The 18,083-nt window shown below is 38.8% G+C and overlaps 1 protein-coding gene across 1 annotated transcript in view; it reads left to right on the forward strand.

Moving 5' to 3' along the window:
• Positions 1 to 18,083, forward strand: part of LOC145439845 (microfibril-associated glycoprotein 4-like) — a 532,879-nt gene that overhangs the window by 92,972 nt on the left and 421,824 nt on the right. The window lies entirely within an intron of this gene.

Raw genomic sequence — 18,083 nt, forward strand, 5'->3', positions numbered from 1 at the left:
CAATCCTAATTGAAAACTCCAGACTCCAAGCCAACCCAAAGTCGATTTCTCAATATTTTTGTGGGGGCCGCAAGAAGGCTAGCTGGGGGCCGCACGCGGCCTTCAGGGCCGCGGTTGGGAATCACTGATATAGGGGCTTATGTCTTTATTTGTTACCGCTTTTACCTTAATATGTTTTACTTTATTTTGAATTGGAAATACGCATAGGACATATATGTTGGCTCTGCATACACGTAACAGGGTTCGAAGTAATTGCATTTCAAGTTCATTTTAAAATGGTGTTAGTGCGCGCATTAACTTTCAAAATTAGGTTTTATATTCAGAACTCCATGCAGCTCTTTACGGGCAGAACAAGGAAGCAGTTGGCCCAGCTCTGGGGTAGACAATTGTCACCATTCTGCGATATTAAAATTTGACGTGGAGCATGTTGACGAATTTTTTGTTGCAAACAATCAGATGTGTGATTCCCGGTCACATAGGCACGTATATTGGTAAATTATGCTACTCAGATCAATTTCCGGTACACGGTACGGAGATCAAGAACTTACTTCGGATAAGAAATAAGTACATATCGTGGGTTAAAGGAGTAAGGAATGCGACTTGGATATAACGGATTTCCCATACGTCTTTGATATGTCGAAGATCAACCTTTCCGTTTTCAAGATTAGGTCCTGATTACTCGGAATATATATAGGCTACACAAGTCTCTGAAACATCAGACTTTTTAAATTTTTGGAATAAATTAATTTAAATGGAGTCGTCTAAGGCGGCTTGATATCGGTGCATCTGAGAATGATTTCAAGGTGAACATCTCCGGATATACTCTGGAACCGCAGGTGATTCATTAGCAATGCATGACGGACAAAAGTTTTCCACAAAGGATCACGACATTGACATTGATGCAGTTGGTAACTGCGCAAATACCTTCAAGGGCGCATAATTGTCACCATTCCAATTTAAACGGAATCTACCACAAAGGCGGACCGCACAACTCATTTGCGGATGGCGTGAACAGGTACAAATGGAAGGGGCATTACTACTCACTTAAACTTGTTGAAATGAAAATTGAACCGATATAGTGAATACACAGCGAACGTTTACAGTGTTCATACACTTCAACACGGATATTGCCATCCTTGGTTCATAACTTTTTCCTCCAGCGACCGTTTTTAGATATTTCCATAGTCTGGCGCCACCTCCCCAAATATTTTAAATTTTAGGATTGTTCCGATATTGTATAGATCAGTGCTGTTCAGCCTTTTTGAGCTCCATTCGCACTTTTTTGTAAAATAAATTTCATTCGCACAGACTAACACAGTGTATTTTTCGGGAATGAAAAATGCTTGCTGGCAGAAATCGTTTTTGAGAGCTGACATAAAGGTCCCGGAGGCTTCAGTTCGTCGGAAGGGTGAAAAACCCACATGTTTGTGTTGAGGCTTTTGCCGTATGTCTTGGAAAATAAGGTCCAAATCGATCAAGGAAAGTAGGATCATTAGATCTTGCTTTCTTATGATTCCAAATTGTGCATTAGGGCTGTTCAAAAAAAACTTTAATCTTTAATCTTGCAGGCTACGTGATTAAATCGTTAGGTTGCCTTAAAAACGACGCACACCAAATTTGAATTCATTCCAACCAATATTCGCGAATTTCGTACAGTTTGAAAATTTTGAATTTACCCATATATGCAAAAAAATGATGATTCGATGATAATTATTGGATGATCCACCGATCAAGGATAATCCCCGAATTATCAAAGAAAAACTCAAATAACACCGCTTCTACTGGTTGGAATTGAGTCAAATTTGTTTTGCATCGTTTTTTAAGACAGCGCAACAATTTCATGGGGTTGACTGAAAAATTTGAATTTTTTTTTTTGGCACCTTCGGGTAAATTCAAAATTTTCAAACTGTGCGAAATCCGCAAATATTGGTTGGAATGAATTCAAATTTGGTGTGCGTCGTTTTTTAAGGCAACCTAACGATTTAATCACGTAGCCAGAAAGATTCAGGAAAAAAAGTTTTTTTGAACAGCCCTATTGTGCATGTTATGTTTTTGTTTTCGATTTCCCATTTCTGTCTCGCGAGTAGCCTATATGAGAAGAGTAAATAAGCTCACGATACTTTGTGTTCGGCTCTTTAGCTCAATCGAACTTGCTAATTCAAAACAGTTTAATAATCTTAAACCAGCTTTTTAGACTACCACCAAAATCTGACTTTTTGTGGCATCTCGCGATCCGAGCTTCACCCATGAAAATGAATTCATTTTTAATATTACAGTAGTATGCTACGAGTTTGCGGACATGTATGAAATTATAGAACGCGCACACCACAATTCTACCCAACACAGCTATCAAAACATGTCTGACGCACGCGATTTTAAATTATGGTCGCATTTGTACTACTGTCTACTCAGACTGCAAGAACGGAACTATTCCGTGCCGACAACGAAGCATATCCATATCGAAAGGTTTGGCCATCCAGCATCGGTAGCCTAATTTTTGGCCAAGGGTTTTGTCGCCGCTTATGCTCTTGGCACCGGTATGGATGATGGCCAAAACTCTACGTCTGCAACTTCTCGTTGCACAACCCTACTCTAGTGCATCCCAACGGTCATCGTTTATGTTATCCGGAAATGCCATTCGGACAAATCTTATCATGAATTCAAACCAAAGGTCGGCAGAATCTCATGATCAAGTCATATTTCTGCGTGTCTCGCTTATTGGCTTCAGTACCAAACACAGTGACCGCTGGATTTTTTGCAAATAATGCAAATACATATTAACAGATATATCTCTGGCATCGTGTCGACCCAAACTTATACCCTTGGCGGTTTTAATAACCCATGAGGGGTAACTTGCAAATGTGAGTCTGTAATGATGGTATTTACTACTATCCTGGTGCCTCGAGTTAATCGAACTGTTAGTACGAAATTATGATGATTGTTTAGCGAAAGGGGGCAGAATGTCAATTTGACGTCATTTTGCCAGTTGCAGGCTCAGACGGCCTGATATACTGTATGTGTGCCACTACACCAGACCTGGGCAAAGTGCGGCCCGCGGGCCAAATGCGGCCCGCGAAGATATTCTGTGCGGCCCGCGAAAGGATGCTTGGAATTCACAACATAAAACTTGCTTTTTAAATGACTAAAACAATAGGCTGTATCAACTCAACAGGAAATTCGTTTACTTTGAAGCCTGTTCATTAATATGCCACGATTACGCTGCCTACGTACCTCGCTTGTGCAATCCAGATTCAAAATAAAGGCAGCGGCAAAGTATCAATGAAAGTTACAAGAAATCACTCTTTTCATATAGTTTAGCTCAAACCTTCTTTGTTGTCATTGTCAATTACGCACTATACGGTATGTGTTAGAAATTGGTACGTGATACGTTTCCAAATCCCTAATTCGTAACACAAGTCAATTAATTCCCGCGATTACTATATGACTCATCGTATCTATCACCCATAAAGGATTAACGGGCATGTCACTAAATGCCACTAAATATTTGTATTGCACTCAGGGGCAGACCCGTCCTTTTAGTTTTAGCCGCGAACATGTCACCGAGATTAAGGATTTTATTTAATGTCGATCTTATGACAAAAATACGAAACACTCGGTCAAGGTAGGGCGAAGTTCAGAAAAATGCAAGCTTCGCTCAACATCACGGCTGATAAAGCTGCACACGGCTCGGAAGGCTCTGTACTTTTGCATATACATTTCAGTGCAGTGGTTCTCGAACTTGGGGCGTGACAGACAGACAGACAGACAGACAGACAGACACACAATTATTGCTTCGTCAAACATAAAAAGTTGACTGGAGGTGACGATATGGCCTATAAAGGCCTTGTTACTCGTCACCTCCATGGCAGTGAAGTAATCAAGTGCACTCATCCAAATAAATATAACAATGGACAGTCTGCAACATAGAAGAAAATAATAATGAAAGCATCAAAAGAGGGGCACGAAGCCGAAGTCGAATGAAAATTTTTCGCGCTCCGCGTGAACTACCCGCCACTTACAGTTTTTGCTCTGTGTATTGTCCGGCTGCGATAATTCAGAATTCAGTCATCAACAGCCATAACATTCCATGCCATCAAGTTATCCGTTGGGATTGCTAGCATTCTGGTTGCTCTTTTTAATATTTTGTGATATCATGAAAAGGGGTCGCGAAATTATTCACTATCATAGAGAGAGGCTTGCCTACCAACGTTTGAGAACCACAGTTTTAGAGTATTAATAAAATAATGTGGATGGATAGGGGTTTAAAGAGAGTTAAAATGTATCATGTTTAGCATTGTTTCGAATCATGACGGCAAATAGATATTTTTTTCAATTAACCGTCAATTTCTCATTACCTGACATGAACACATTCAATGTGCAGCATTTATTACCAATGCAATTTTAGAAATAAAATTAAAATACCCTGGAGAATATAGCTAAAATGTTTCACTCGGCCCGCCAAGGTATTTTCGACTTCTCATTTGGCCCGCGGAGAAAAATAATTGCCCACCCCTGCACTACACCATGGTGTGTGTAGGGCGAAAATATAAATTCGCGACGGCTTGTGAGAGCTTCGATTAGTGGTGCGTCATAAGTTAAACAAGTTACAAATGCGTCAGAACTCCAAAAATAAAACTGCCCTTGAATTTCCTATTAGGTTTATTTGAATTATTCCACGTCAGAAAAATTAACATTTATTCACGATTTTCATTCGCACTCAATCTGGATTTTCATTCGCACCATTCGGACCACTTTCGTCATTCGCACTGCAATTTGTTTCATTCGCACAAGTGCGAACCGTCACACAGGTTGAATAGCACTGGTGTAGCCTACTGTAACTATTTACCGTGAACATTTACACTGTTGAGATTTCATCGTATTCAATGTCATTATTATCCCTGATTCCGTGTTATGAAAGTGTATTTTGGCAAATGTGTTGTTTGTACGAATCATTTCATATACTTATAGCATGAATAATATCATAGCGCGTGCTAAATATTATATGATCAATATCGAAGTACAGTTTTACAATTTCGGGGTCCTCAACCAGGGGCAGAGTGAAAATTTTCACCGTTAACTATATAGATATGATTAAAAGTTCAAAGAAATTATGGTGAATTAGTCTTATTGCAAGCATCATTCATATTGAATAATTTGAATTTCCACATGATTGTCGCATCAGGCTTATAACAGGAGATTGATGGGTAGAAATACGCGTTGCTATACACTCAAGATCTGTAGCTAAGGGAACGTAAACCTCGATTACATCGATCACACAGAAGAAACACGATGACTATACACATACTATATCTAATTCTCCTCTTCAATGGAATATTTTGGAGATTTGCTGGGCTTGCCATTGGCTGCAAGCTTATTTTAGTTGTCGACTGATGCGAAATGAAGGTGATTAGGCTATCCATTATGAAGTTGGAAGCAGAAAACACTGATTTGGACTGGGGCAGCGTGGTTGTGGTTTCGATTGATAAAAATTGCAGCTTGAAGAATAAAATACGTCTCCTTAATACAGCGATAGATACAGTAATTTGTAACCAGGTATAAACTTATATAATTAGAATTCGCCACCGTCTTCGACATACGAAACTTGGAGTTCAATTCTCAGTAATTGCTTATTTCGATTGTCGCTGGGTTTCTTTGTATTATCTTAGTCCGTTTTGCTGTTCATAAGTCGTCGAAATACACATTGCCTTGATGATCTGCGGCATGAAATGAACTACCTTGTAAGTGACAATACCAATTACAAAGTCAAATTACAAGCAACGTCATATAGCTATCCCCGTCTTGTTTGGTTAGAAGCTTTGCAATACTACCGTTAAAATGTAGGCGTGTAGCGCAACGTTATGTTACCACAAAATACTTTGAGAAGTGAGAAGGGGATCAATATTTTGATTTCGGGAATCAAATGCGCCAATTATATATATTCGAATAATATCAGTTATTTTAAATCATAAGCTACTTACGATGAATTGCGCTATCACGGGTGATGCCGGGTCCATCTGTGCCTCAGTGTTGGGATGACTCGAGTCGTGACTTGAGTCAACTTTTTAGCAGGACTTGACTTGAATCGAGTCACATTGACTTGATTTGACTAGGCGTTTCAGAAATCTGGATTGACTCGTGACTCGGAACAAAATTTAGTAGTCAATTTCAAGTCATGAAGTAATCGGTGTCGAACAAATCTCCGTGTCTTGTATAATGTTTGAATTGTTGGATTCAATATTGCGCTTTTAACTCAGAATCCATTTTTTATTGCATATCACAGATAAATTGATCGCTAACGATGTGATCAGAGGTTGCAGATTACACTGTCGTAACATAGTAGTAAAGTAATTTAGTAGCGAGGTATTCTATAGGCTGCTCACGGTCCTCACCTTAACCAACGCTCGTGAATGATATAAATCGAACGACTGCAGCCTCATTACTACGTTTATAATATGTGTTAACAATTGGTGAAACCTACATTGAATCTCATCGTTGTGCCGGTTCGTGGTGTATTGTAGTGCATTACATCAATTTGCTTCAGAATTTAGGTTTCGTATCCTATCCTCTATCTATATTGACTGGTATTTATAGATTGACGCTATGCAGTTACCTTCGTAATTTAGTAGTCCCATGACTGAGAGATATAACGCCGTTTTGCAAATATTTAGCCGTATACTCGCCCCTCGATTCAGAATGATTGGCGACAGCTAAAAAAATGCAAGGAATGAACACGCCATCAACCCCGGCATAGAGAGGAAAGTAACGCAATTTAACGCAGAAAAGTCAACAGAACCTACCGAACGAACAAGGAAAGATGTTTACATCAATCTACATTGGATTGGTCCTGTTTACGCCCGCTATGAAAGCCAATTGATTTCTGTGGTCAATAAGTGTTACGACACAGTGAAAACCAACGTGATTTTCACGATAACGATACTGCTCCCTGCAACACGTAAAGACGTGCTTCCTGCAACAAAGTAATGTAGTTTACGAATATACGTGCCACCGTGATTGTGGCTATGTGGGAAGAACGTCAAAACGTTTTCAGGAACTCATAAATCAGCATGTCCCTAGCTTTCGAACACGCGCTTCCCGCTAGGTGAAAAGCTCACCCCTGCCTCGTCTCCTCGAGCTTGATGCGTAAGTAGTTAGTATGATCGGTCGCGATTCGTAATGGGGTTCTTATGGGCGGGGTGGCGAGCTAACGAGAAACCGGGGGTGGCGAACTAACGTTTTCGTCTTATGGCGGGGGTGGCGAACTAACGTTTCGTCTTATGGCGGGGGTGGCGAACTAACGTTTTCGTCTTATGGGCGGGGTGGCGAGCTAACGAGAAACCGGGGGTGGCGAACTAACGTTTTCGTCTTATGGCGGGGGTGGCGAACTAACGTTTTTGTCTTATGGCGGAGGTGGCGAGCGGCTATTGTGTCTTGTGGTCGCACGGTAACCCTTTTCAGCATAGACAGCGGTCGCACGCGGCTTCGTTGTTGGCATGTCGTACTTCGTGTTGAATATGTATCAAGTAAGTAGTCATGTGAATGAACCTTTGTTAATGTGTATATCGTCGTGTATTATTACACGGTCTCTACTGATTCACCATGCGATCTTATGGGTGCGGTCGTGATTCGTACTTTCAGGCATCTCTCGCGTGGTGTTGAATAGTCACCAACAATAATCGCACAAACGGAAACGTGGCTTGTTGTGAGGATTAAGCAGCGCGCCCTATATTTCGAATGACCTGCGCGCTGAATTGTTTCACGACCAACCGCGTGCTACTGTCGAATATTACACTAGACCAGTCAGTGTGAAATAGTTTGCTAAATCTAGGAATCACTTCCAAGTTAATATTTTGGTAATTAGTTTACTGCAGAGCCGACGTAGACGGTGATTCGAATATCGACAATAACCGCGTTCGCATACTAACACTCTAAAAAGGTGTGAAATATTTGTAAAAATCCTACGACCACTCACAAAATAACACATCAGAATAGTCATCTCTCGTGGTTTGGTGTTACAAAGGTAGGAATTACGCATAAGTAATATTTTGGACGACAATGATATATCGTTATTCTTATGGACGCGACGACATGATAACGTTACAGGTATAGGCTGTGGTGGTGATTCGCCATGTGTTCTTATGGGTGCGCTCGCACGTCGTACTTTCAAGTATAGGTATCTCTCGCATGTCGTATTGGAAACTCGTGTTGGCTCGCTCACGCGGCGAAATTTTAGTAATCAGTTTGTCGCAGAACTTGATTTCGCTGGTAAGATTTAATAAGTAACGACCAACAGAACCGCCAGCGTCGGTAACTTGAATAGCAACAAATTGCCACTTATTTCCGTCCTAACCCTAATCCTTTGTGAGGTTACCGCATACTCAAATAGGTGTGAAATAATTGTAAAATCCCACGATCGCTCACGAGGGTAAGGAATAACAGAACCACAACGGTAACGAATTGAATACCCACGAATTGTCAATTGTTGGTATAACTCGAATCTTTTTAAGAGTATAATCCTTTTGAAACTGAATATTACTTAATTGACTTGACCAACTTTCAACTCCGTTTCCGGATCATTCGCACATTCCATGCCGCTGTTTTGTTTTAACACTTATAGAATCAATACCAACTATCTCTAACCCGATAATATTCAATCATTTTGGTAATTTGTCAACTTTAAATCCGTTCGTCAGATGTACTACAGGTAAACTGAGATAATCAAAAATGAAATATTTTGACTTGGTGTAGTGTGAATTGAAATAGGGTTGACAAACATGACTACCATCTTTCCAAGTACCATTTCGATATTATACACACATTGACTTGAAACAAGTAATGAAACATTACAACTCTATTCGCGATCAGGCTTTCCGTTTGCCAAAGAGACAGTTTAACATCTTACCATACTCAAAAGAATTATTCACAACAAACACCAGTGTTAAAAATCTAGTTTTCACTTACTTGATTATATCAGTACAGCTAGCAAACTTGAATTAATTCATCTGGTTGTATTCATATGACCGATAATTTTTATCCAACTGTAAAGGTCGTTATACTACTCTGTAAGACAGACTATTTACTAATCGGTGCATATACGATTTGACTTGGGCATATTATATTTTGAGTATACGAGATTTGAGTGTCAGAACAATAACTGAGAATTAAATTATCACAATTGAATCCATATACGACAGCGTAAAAGATATTGGGATGTCAGCATCTCTTTACGGTTACAGTTACAACCACATTACCTAATTTACCCGACCAACTCGTCATGATCATTCCCGAAATCAACACAAACATTACTACTGACTTGAGTTAACCACAAAACAGCATCAAGTTTTAAATCCACTTGTAGCTTACGGTTTATTTGAATGCGGGTTATGTTTTGTTGTAATTGAGTGCACGGAAATAGTATTACGTCTCGACATCTCACCATCTTATCATATTCAAAGAGTCAACCGCGAAAACATTGTCAAGTAAATCCGGTTGTAACTTACCCGACCAACTCAAACAGTATCAGTATGAAAAACAGCCAAACATACACGAATCCATACAATCACTAAAACCTAAAATCCATAACAAGCTTGGTTGTATTCAGATCCCTACACATCTTTTTTTTATCCAGCTTGAAAAGTCGTAACTATTCTGTAAGATAGAGGAATTACTACGCGGTATATTCTGCAAGACAAACTAATTACTACTCGGTATATTTTGTAAGACAAAAGTAATTACTTCTCATTGTCGGCGACTTGAGATTAACATATTACATTTGAGTATACGAGATTTGAATGTCTGACCAACGTAGTTGAGAATTCATTTCTTACAATCGAACGCAGGCGTTATATTGAAAATTTTCGCAATGTAAACATATGAATTGACACATTGATTTTGACATATGAGATTTTGTAATAGTCGATCATGACTTGATTATTAAATTATTCGCGTTAATTAGACCCGGCGTTGTGGTAAAGGTTATTATGACAGCAACAAACTTTCAGTACCAATGTTATTAACATATTGAGTTGTAAAACTATGCGTGTCTGAAATGTTCTTGAATGGAAAATTATTCCACCTTGGTACATATCACCCTGCGTATCGCGGATATCAGAAAATATTTTACAAATGTAATTGTCTCCACTAACCAAGACTAAAGATGAAACAACAATTTCCTTTGTTAAACAATAACCGGTACAATACTTTATCATCGTAATCAGCAGTGAGAATTGAAACACTTTCGCACATTATCCGGTGTCAAGATATCACACTAGGTGAATTGACATACCGCCGCTTGATTAATACCTAATCCATTCGCACCATTTCACATACTTTGATCATTACAAAAGTAAATTGGAATATGTTTGCTAGATGCATTCAATTCAGTTAGAAATGTCTGGTACACAACAATCGTAATATCATGGAAGTACTTGCTACGCTGTAATTCACTTAACGTGTTTTGTATTGTTGTTCATTTGTAGTATTGATTGTTTTTGAACCCCCAAATAATAATTCCCGACATGAAACCAAACCGCCGAAAGTCGTTACCATCACAACGAAACAATTTGTACGATGTTTGCCAAATGTATCCTATAGTTAGGTGTACTAGAATTATTTGTCTAACACATACACCGACAATGCAACCGAAAATTTTTCCGTTATCATTCGCTAAAGTAAATGTCATCACAATACTCATCAAGCTGTCATCTGTAAATCAAGATTACATCCAACTTGTAACTGTATCGTTTAACTACCGGATTGCATCAGTTTGCTATTTTTGTCATTTAGTGACTGCTGAACATACCAAACGATACACATTCACTTACGAAATACTGTGTTGATCGTAATTTCCATCATCGTGATAATCGAAGTACATTTGTTTCGAGTTCATAACAACCGACTACTTCTCTATGACATGACGAATTTTTGAAAAGTTATGCTTAGAAGATTGGTGCATCTCGCGAAAAATAATATACCACTCATATTGATACTGTTACTCCATTGACCGGTATTTTCAAACGAGTCGATTTTCAACCGAGCAAATTTATTACTTGAGTTGTCTCGCTTACTACATTTAAATGTAAACTCACCCGTCTTTCAACAACAAACAATGATAAAAAGTACACAAGCAAACACAACAAGTTTTACTTTTGTTGGACACTAATTATTATTCCGCACATCTCATTTCATACTAAGTGTATATGAAAGATATTCACGGCACACGAAAATATTCGATATTCCACGCTACGAACATACGCAATGATTGGTGACGCTTTCACACTATTTCGATTTAGTGTACCAAAAACAACAACAACAATTTCCACTCTCTTGACTTATGAAAACAACAGACGACCCTTCATTCAATATTTTGTTTTTGTCAACTAGTTACTTTTTCATGAGACCCCCACAACTCTTACAAAAGTAGGAAAGATATTTACACAAAGTAATCAACTTTACTCGATATTCTCACATTACGAAACTAAAGAATGGTTGGTTTGACTCTACAAACTGTTTCGTTACCTCACGACCTTTATTGTCTGAATGGTTGTTCATGTGTCTTAATAATCAACACAGCACTAGTACCAACAGTAACATCAGAGTTGTTTACACAAAAGTTTGTATGTGCGCAGTATGCGAATACCACGTGTAAGTCCAGCACAATTGCAGTATCCAGCCGAGATTAGTTAACACCAATTTATTACAACGGAGCCACGTAAACTTTCGTGAAAGAAAAGCATACTCACTTCTCGAGATTCTGTCAATGTCATAGCAATAAACCAGCTACTCCAACAGCAGAGTACATACGTTTTCTAGTAACGACTCTCGAATCTTACACACAGATCAATCTACTTTGCTAACGAAAAGTGCTGAGTCATCACATGATTATCCTCACAACAACCAGTAGATGGAGCTGTATTAAAATGTTCCTAACCCTCTGCACACCAGCGAAAAATTGTTTTGTGAATCGAGTTGTTGTTCCGCGTCAAGTCTCCATGTTGAAGCATACACATTAAACAGCGCAATCCAATTAAAACCATGAATCTATTTTCATTTCCTCACAAACTGTCACATTCAGAAAAAAAAATTCTTTCCCCAACACATACTTGTAACCAATCGCTTTCATTAAACACACAACTCCATAAAAGTATTTACTTTCTACAACATAGACATTCCGATGTAGTCAAGAAATATTAAAACGGACACGACACAACTGAATGTAAGGGGATAGAAGTCTATCGCATCGATTTACATGTGGTCTTCGCTACGGTTTCAAAAAACGAATCATCTATTTTGCATTGGTCGAGACCGAGCGAACCAGTTACATGTATTCGCGGTAATGATTTTGCTTGTCATATGCGAACGATAGGATTGCTACTCCGACAAATCAAATCAACATACAACCATCTTCTGACGATCATAATAGCAATTTCATTTTCCGCCCCTTCATAATTGTACACGCACGAAAAGTATATTGTACAACTCGACAGCTACGTTTAACAAGACCAACGACACTGAACCAACGACGTTTACCTATGTAAAATTACCACTTTCACTTGGCAGTCCGTCGTTTACCTGACTAAACATATCATTTTCCTTTGGAGATCTGACGTTTACCCAGAGTAAGAAACCATTTTCATTTGGAAATCTATTTTTTCCCCTGGGTAACAAACCTTTTTTCACTTGGAAATATTTTTTTCCCCGGATGACAAACCTTTTTCACTTGGAAATATATTTTTTCCCTGAGCAACAAACAATTTTCACTTGGAAATCTATTTTTATCCTGGGTAACAAACCTTTTTTCACTTGGAAATCTATTTTTTACCTGGGTAACAAACCTTTTTCACTTGGAAATATATTTTTTCCCCGGGTAACAAACCTTTTTCACTTGGTGGGTCGTCGTTTACCTGAGTAAAAATATCATTTTCCTTTGGAGATCCGGCGTTTACCCAGTGTAACAATACATTTTCTCTTGGTCATCTAGCTTTTCCTAGAGTAACAAAACCATTTTCATTTTGAAATCTGACAAACACACCTGACAATTTGGTATTTGTTGTATTGACGATAGTTTGAAATAGATTACAACGAACAGTGACGGAAATATACACAGACCACCGGTTTCAGAGTATACCCCCATCAGTCGTATCACATCAATATCATCGGTTAACCACATACAATATGCTCTTGTACACCGAAATACATGTTTTGGAAAATTGGACAATAGGCTTCGATAGTTCTGTGATGTCCGGGTTCGTGCTTTGGATTTTCCAGAGTCAATATGTCTGAATAAAACACCTCCTTGACGATGGTTGGTATGTGGATAACGGTGTTCGGAAAACGGTTGGATTTATGTCACCCATCGCGATAACAACTCCAGGTCGAGTTTTCCTCCCGCATGTTTACTATATTGTGTCTTTATTGGTCAATGTATGTCTCGACATTCAGTTTGAAATCGGAAACCCTGATAAAGTACGTAACCGGATCCGGATATCAACTGTGAATCGATAAACCAATGAACAATATTCAAAGTAAACATGTTACACCCTGTGTTTCCACGACAAAATACCATCCAGACATACGTCGCGCTTGTTTGCCCACACCAGTATACGCGTAAATGGAGGTGTGTGACATTGCATGCAATGTGTTGGTATACAAACATCGATCCACAGACATTATCATAGCCGGTAATTTTGATGTAGATCGAATGTCACTCGATAACAATGGCATACCAATAAGCCACATTGCAATGACTCTGATTCCGCGCTATTACATCGATATTTCGACACCGTTCACTGATTTACTCGATGGTGTTATCGTGTTGTTACATTGCAAGATAGTCATGACCCTATCTCCGGACAGATCACCCAGATCAATTGGATACATCGGTCGATATCCAGCGTGTTGTCGACACCGAAGTTTTCTGCTGCAGCGTTTGACCAATGTGAACTATCGAAGTACGGGTGCTCGAAATGATTGCGATCAGTCTTTCAGTCACGATGCATGGATGTCGCTACTCCCACATAACGACTCCAGATAAATATCGTGAACTTCTGCAAATCTCGGACTGATACTGTGATCCAATAAGGTGTGTTTCTGTGGAATGAAGACTGCAATCGTACACCACAATAGAACACTACCTCGCGATTTCACACGCAATCATAAAACACATCATCGTAAGGGTCCAGTTCGTCCGGTGACATTTCGAAACGGTCATCGCTACAAGAGATCGGGTTGGTCTCGTCATATCGGTAGCATTTTGACACTGTCATCACCACAAGGCTATTGAGGTCGATTCTGTTGGTCATATCGAAGAACATGTCAATCCGTTTTAGAATGTACCGTTTTTCAACTCCCCGCACCATAGTGTTACGACACAGACAAGAAGCGTCGGTGGAAATGATAAAACACGGAAGGCATACTTTGGTGTTATTTGATATGGATTTTACACCCGACGAACCTCACATACGAGCGATGTATTGGAATGGCGATTGTATTATTGATGTCCAGGGAAAAGAAATGTATCGATTTATCGGTTTCGTACATATCCAACAAAAACCAGGGTATATGATTGTGCATGGTTCGCATATTTGACTGTGATCACAATATTGGTATGTACTGTACAGTTCACTTTCACCATCGTGCGAATACCCATGTTACGGTTTCTATGTTTGTGTGTCTGTATGTTATGCTTCAGATTGACTCAGAGTCATTGCAATTTGGCTTATTGGTATGCCATTGTTATCGAGTGACATTCGATCTACATCAAAATTACCGGCTATGATAATGTCTGTGGATCGATGTTTGTATACCAACACATTGCATGCAATGTCACACACCTCCATTTACGCGTATACTGGTGTGGGCAAACAAGCGCGACGTATGTCTGGATGGTATTTTGTCGTGGAAACACAGGGTGTAACATGTTTACTTTGAATATTGTTCATTGGTTTATCGATTCACAGTTGATATCCGGATCCGGTTACGTACTTTATCAGGGTTTCCGATTTCAAACTGAATGTCGAGACATACATTGACCAATAAAGACACAATATAGTAAACATGCGGGAGGAAAACTCGACCTGGAGTTGTTATCGCGATGGGTGACATAAATCCAACCGTTTTCCGAACACCGTTATCCACATACCAACCATCGTCAAGGAGGTGTTTTATTCAGACATATTGACTCTGGAAAATCCAAAGCACGAACCCGGACATCACAGAACTATCGAAGCCTATTGTCCAATTTTCCAAAACATGTATTTCGGTGTACAAGAGCATATTGTATGTGGTTAACCGATGATATTGATGTGATACGACTGATGGGGGTATACTCTGAAACCGGTGGTCTGTGTATATTTCCGTCACTGTTCGTTGTAATCTATTTCAAACTATCGTCAATACAACAAATACCAAATTGTCAGGTGTGTTTGTCAGATTTCAAAATGAAAATGGTTTTGTTACTCTAGGAAAAGCTAGATGACCAAGAGAAAATGTATTGTTACACTGGGTAAACGCCGGATCTCCAAAGGAAAATGATATTTTTACTCAGGTAAACGACGACCCACCAAGTGAAAAAGGTTTGTTACCCGGGGAAAAAATATATTTCCAAGTGAAAAAGGTTTGTTACCCAGGTAAAAAATAGATTTCCAAGTGAAAAAAGGTTTGTTACCCAGGATAAAAATAGATTTCCAAGTGAAAATTGTTTGTTGCTCAGGGAAAAAATATATTTCCAAGTGAAAAAGGTTTGTCATCCGGGGAAAAAAATATTTCCAAGTGAAAAAAGGTTTGTTACCCAGGGGAAAAAATAGATTTCCAAATGAAAATGGTTTCTTACTCTGGGTAAACGTCAGATCTCCAAAGGAAAATGATATGTTTAGTCAGGTAAACGACGGACTGCCAAGTGAAAGTGGTAATTTTACATAGGTAAACGTCGTTGGTTCAGTGTCGTTGGTCTTGTTAAACGTAGCTGTCGAGTTGTACAATATACTTTTCGTGCGTGTACAATTATGAAGGGGCGGAAAATGAAATTGCTATTATGATCGTCAGAAGATGGTTGTATGTTGATTTGATTTGTCGGAGTAGCAATCCTATCGTTCGCATATGACAAGCAAAATCATTACCGCGAATACATGTAACTGGTTCGCTCGGTCTCGACCAATGCAAAATAGATGATTCGTTTTTTGAAACCGTAGCGAAGACCACATGTAAATCGATGCGATAGACTTCTATCCCCTTACATTCAGTTGTGTCGTGTCCGTTTTAATATTTCTTGACTACATCGGAATGTCTATGTTGTAGAAAGTAAATACTTTTATGGAGTTGTGTGTTTAATGAAAGCGATTGGTTACAAGTATGTGTTTCGGAAAGAATTTTTTTTTCTGAATGTGACAGTTTGTGAGGAAATGAAAATAGATTCATGGTTTTAATTGGATTGCGCTGTTTAATGTGTATGCTTCAACATGGAGACTTGACGCGGAACAACAACTCGATTCACAAAACAATTTTTCGCTGGTGTGCAGAGGGTTAGGAACATTTTAATACAGCTCCATCTACTGGTTGTTGTGAGGATAATCATGTGATGACTCAGCACTTTTCGTTAGCAAAGTAGATTGATCTGTGTGTAAGATTCGAGAGTCGTTACTAGAAAACGTATGTACTCTGCTGTTGGAGTAGCTGGTTTATTGCTATGACATTGACAGAATCTCGAGAAGTGAGTATGCTTTTCTTTCACGAAAGTTTACGTGGCTCCGTTGTAATAAATTGGTGTTAACTAATCTCGGCTGGATACTGCAATTGTGCTGGACTTACACGTGGTATTCGCATACTGCGCACATACAAACTTTTGTGTAAACAACTCTGATGTTACTGTTGGTACTAGTGCTGTGTTGATTATTAAGACACATGAACAACCATTCAGACAATAAAGGTCGTGAGGTAACGAAACAGTTTGTAGAGTCAAACCAACCATTCTTTAGTTTCGTAATGTGAGAATATCGAGTAAAGTTGATTACTTTGTGTAAATATCTTTCCTACTTTTGTAAGAGTTGTGGGGGTCTCATGAAAAAGTAACTAGTTGACAAAAACAAAATATTGAATGAAGGGTCGTCTGTTGTTTTCATAAGTCAAGAGAGTGGAAATTGTTGTTGTTGTTTTTGGTACACTAAATCGAAATAGTGTGAAAGCGTCACCAATCATTGCGTATGTTCGTAGCGTGGAATATCGAATATTTTCGTGTGCCGTGAATATCTTTCATATACACTTAGTATGAAATGAGATGTGCGGAATAATAATTAGTGTCCAACAAAAGTAAAACTTGTTGTGTTTGCTTGTGTACTTTTTATCATTGTTTGTTGTTGAAAGACGGGTGAGTTTACATTTAAATGTAGTAAGCGAGACAACTCAAGTAATAAATTTGCTCGGTTGAAAATCGACTCGTTTGAAAATACCGGTCAATGGAGTAACAGTATCAATATGAGTGGTATATTATTTTTCGCGAGATGCACCAATCTTCTAAGCATAACTTTTCAAAAATTCGTCATGTCATAGAGAAGTAGTCGGTTGTTATGAACTCGAAACAAATGTACTTCGATTATCACGATGATGGAAATTACGATCAACACAGTATTTCGTAAGTGAATGTGTATCGTTTGGTATGTTCAGCAGTCACTAAATGACAAAAATAGCAAACCGATGCAACCCGGTAGTTAAACGATACAGTTACAAGTTGGATGTAATCTTGATTTACAGATGACAGCTTGATGAGTATTGTGATGACATTTACTTTAGCGAATGATAACGGAAAAATTTTCGGTTGCATTGTCGGTGTATGTGTTAGACAAATAATTCTAGTACACCTAACTATAGGATACATTTGGCAAACATCGTACAAATTGTTTCGTTGTGATGGTAACGACTTTCGGCGGTTTGGTTTCATGTCGGGAATTATTATTTGGGGGTTCAAAAACAATCAATACTACAAATGAACAACAATACAAAACACGTTAAGTGAATTACAGCGTAGCAAGTACTTCCATGATATTACGATTGTTGTGTACCAGACATTTCTAACTGAATTGAATGCATCTAGCAAA

Source organism: Botryllus schlosseri, chromosome 5 (assembly GCF_051294905.1).
Source record: "Botryllus schlosseri isolate E-star chromosome 5, Bs_hap1, whole genome shotgun sequence".
Classification (NCBI taxonomy): domain Eukaryota; kingdom Metazoa; phylum Chordata; class Ascidiacea; order Stolidobranchia; family Styelidae; genus Botryllus; species Botryllus schlosseri.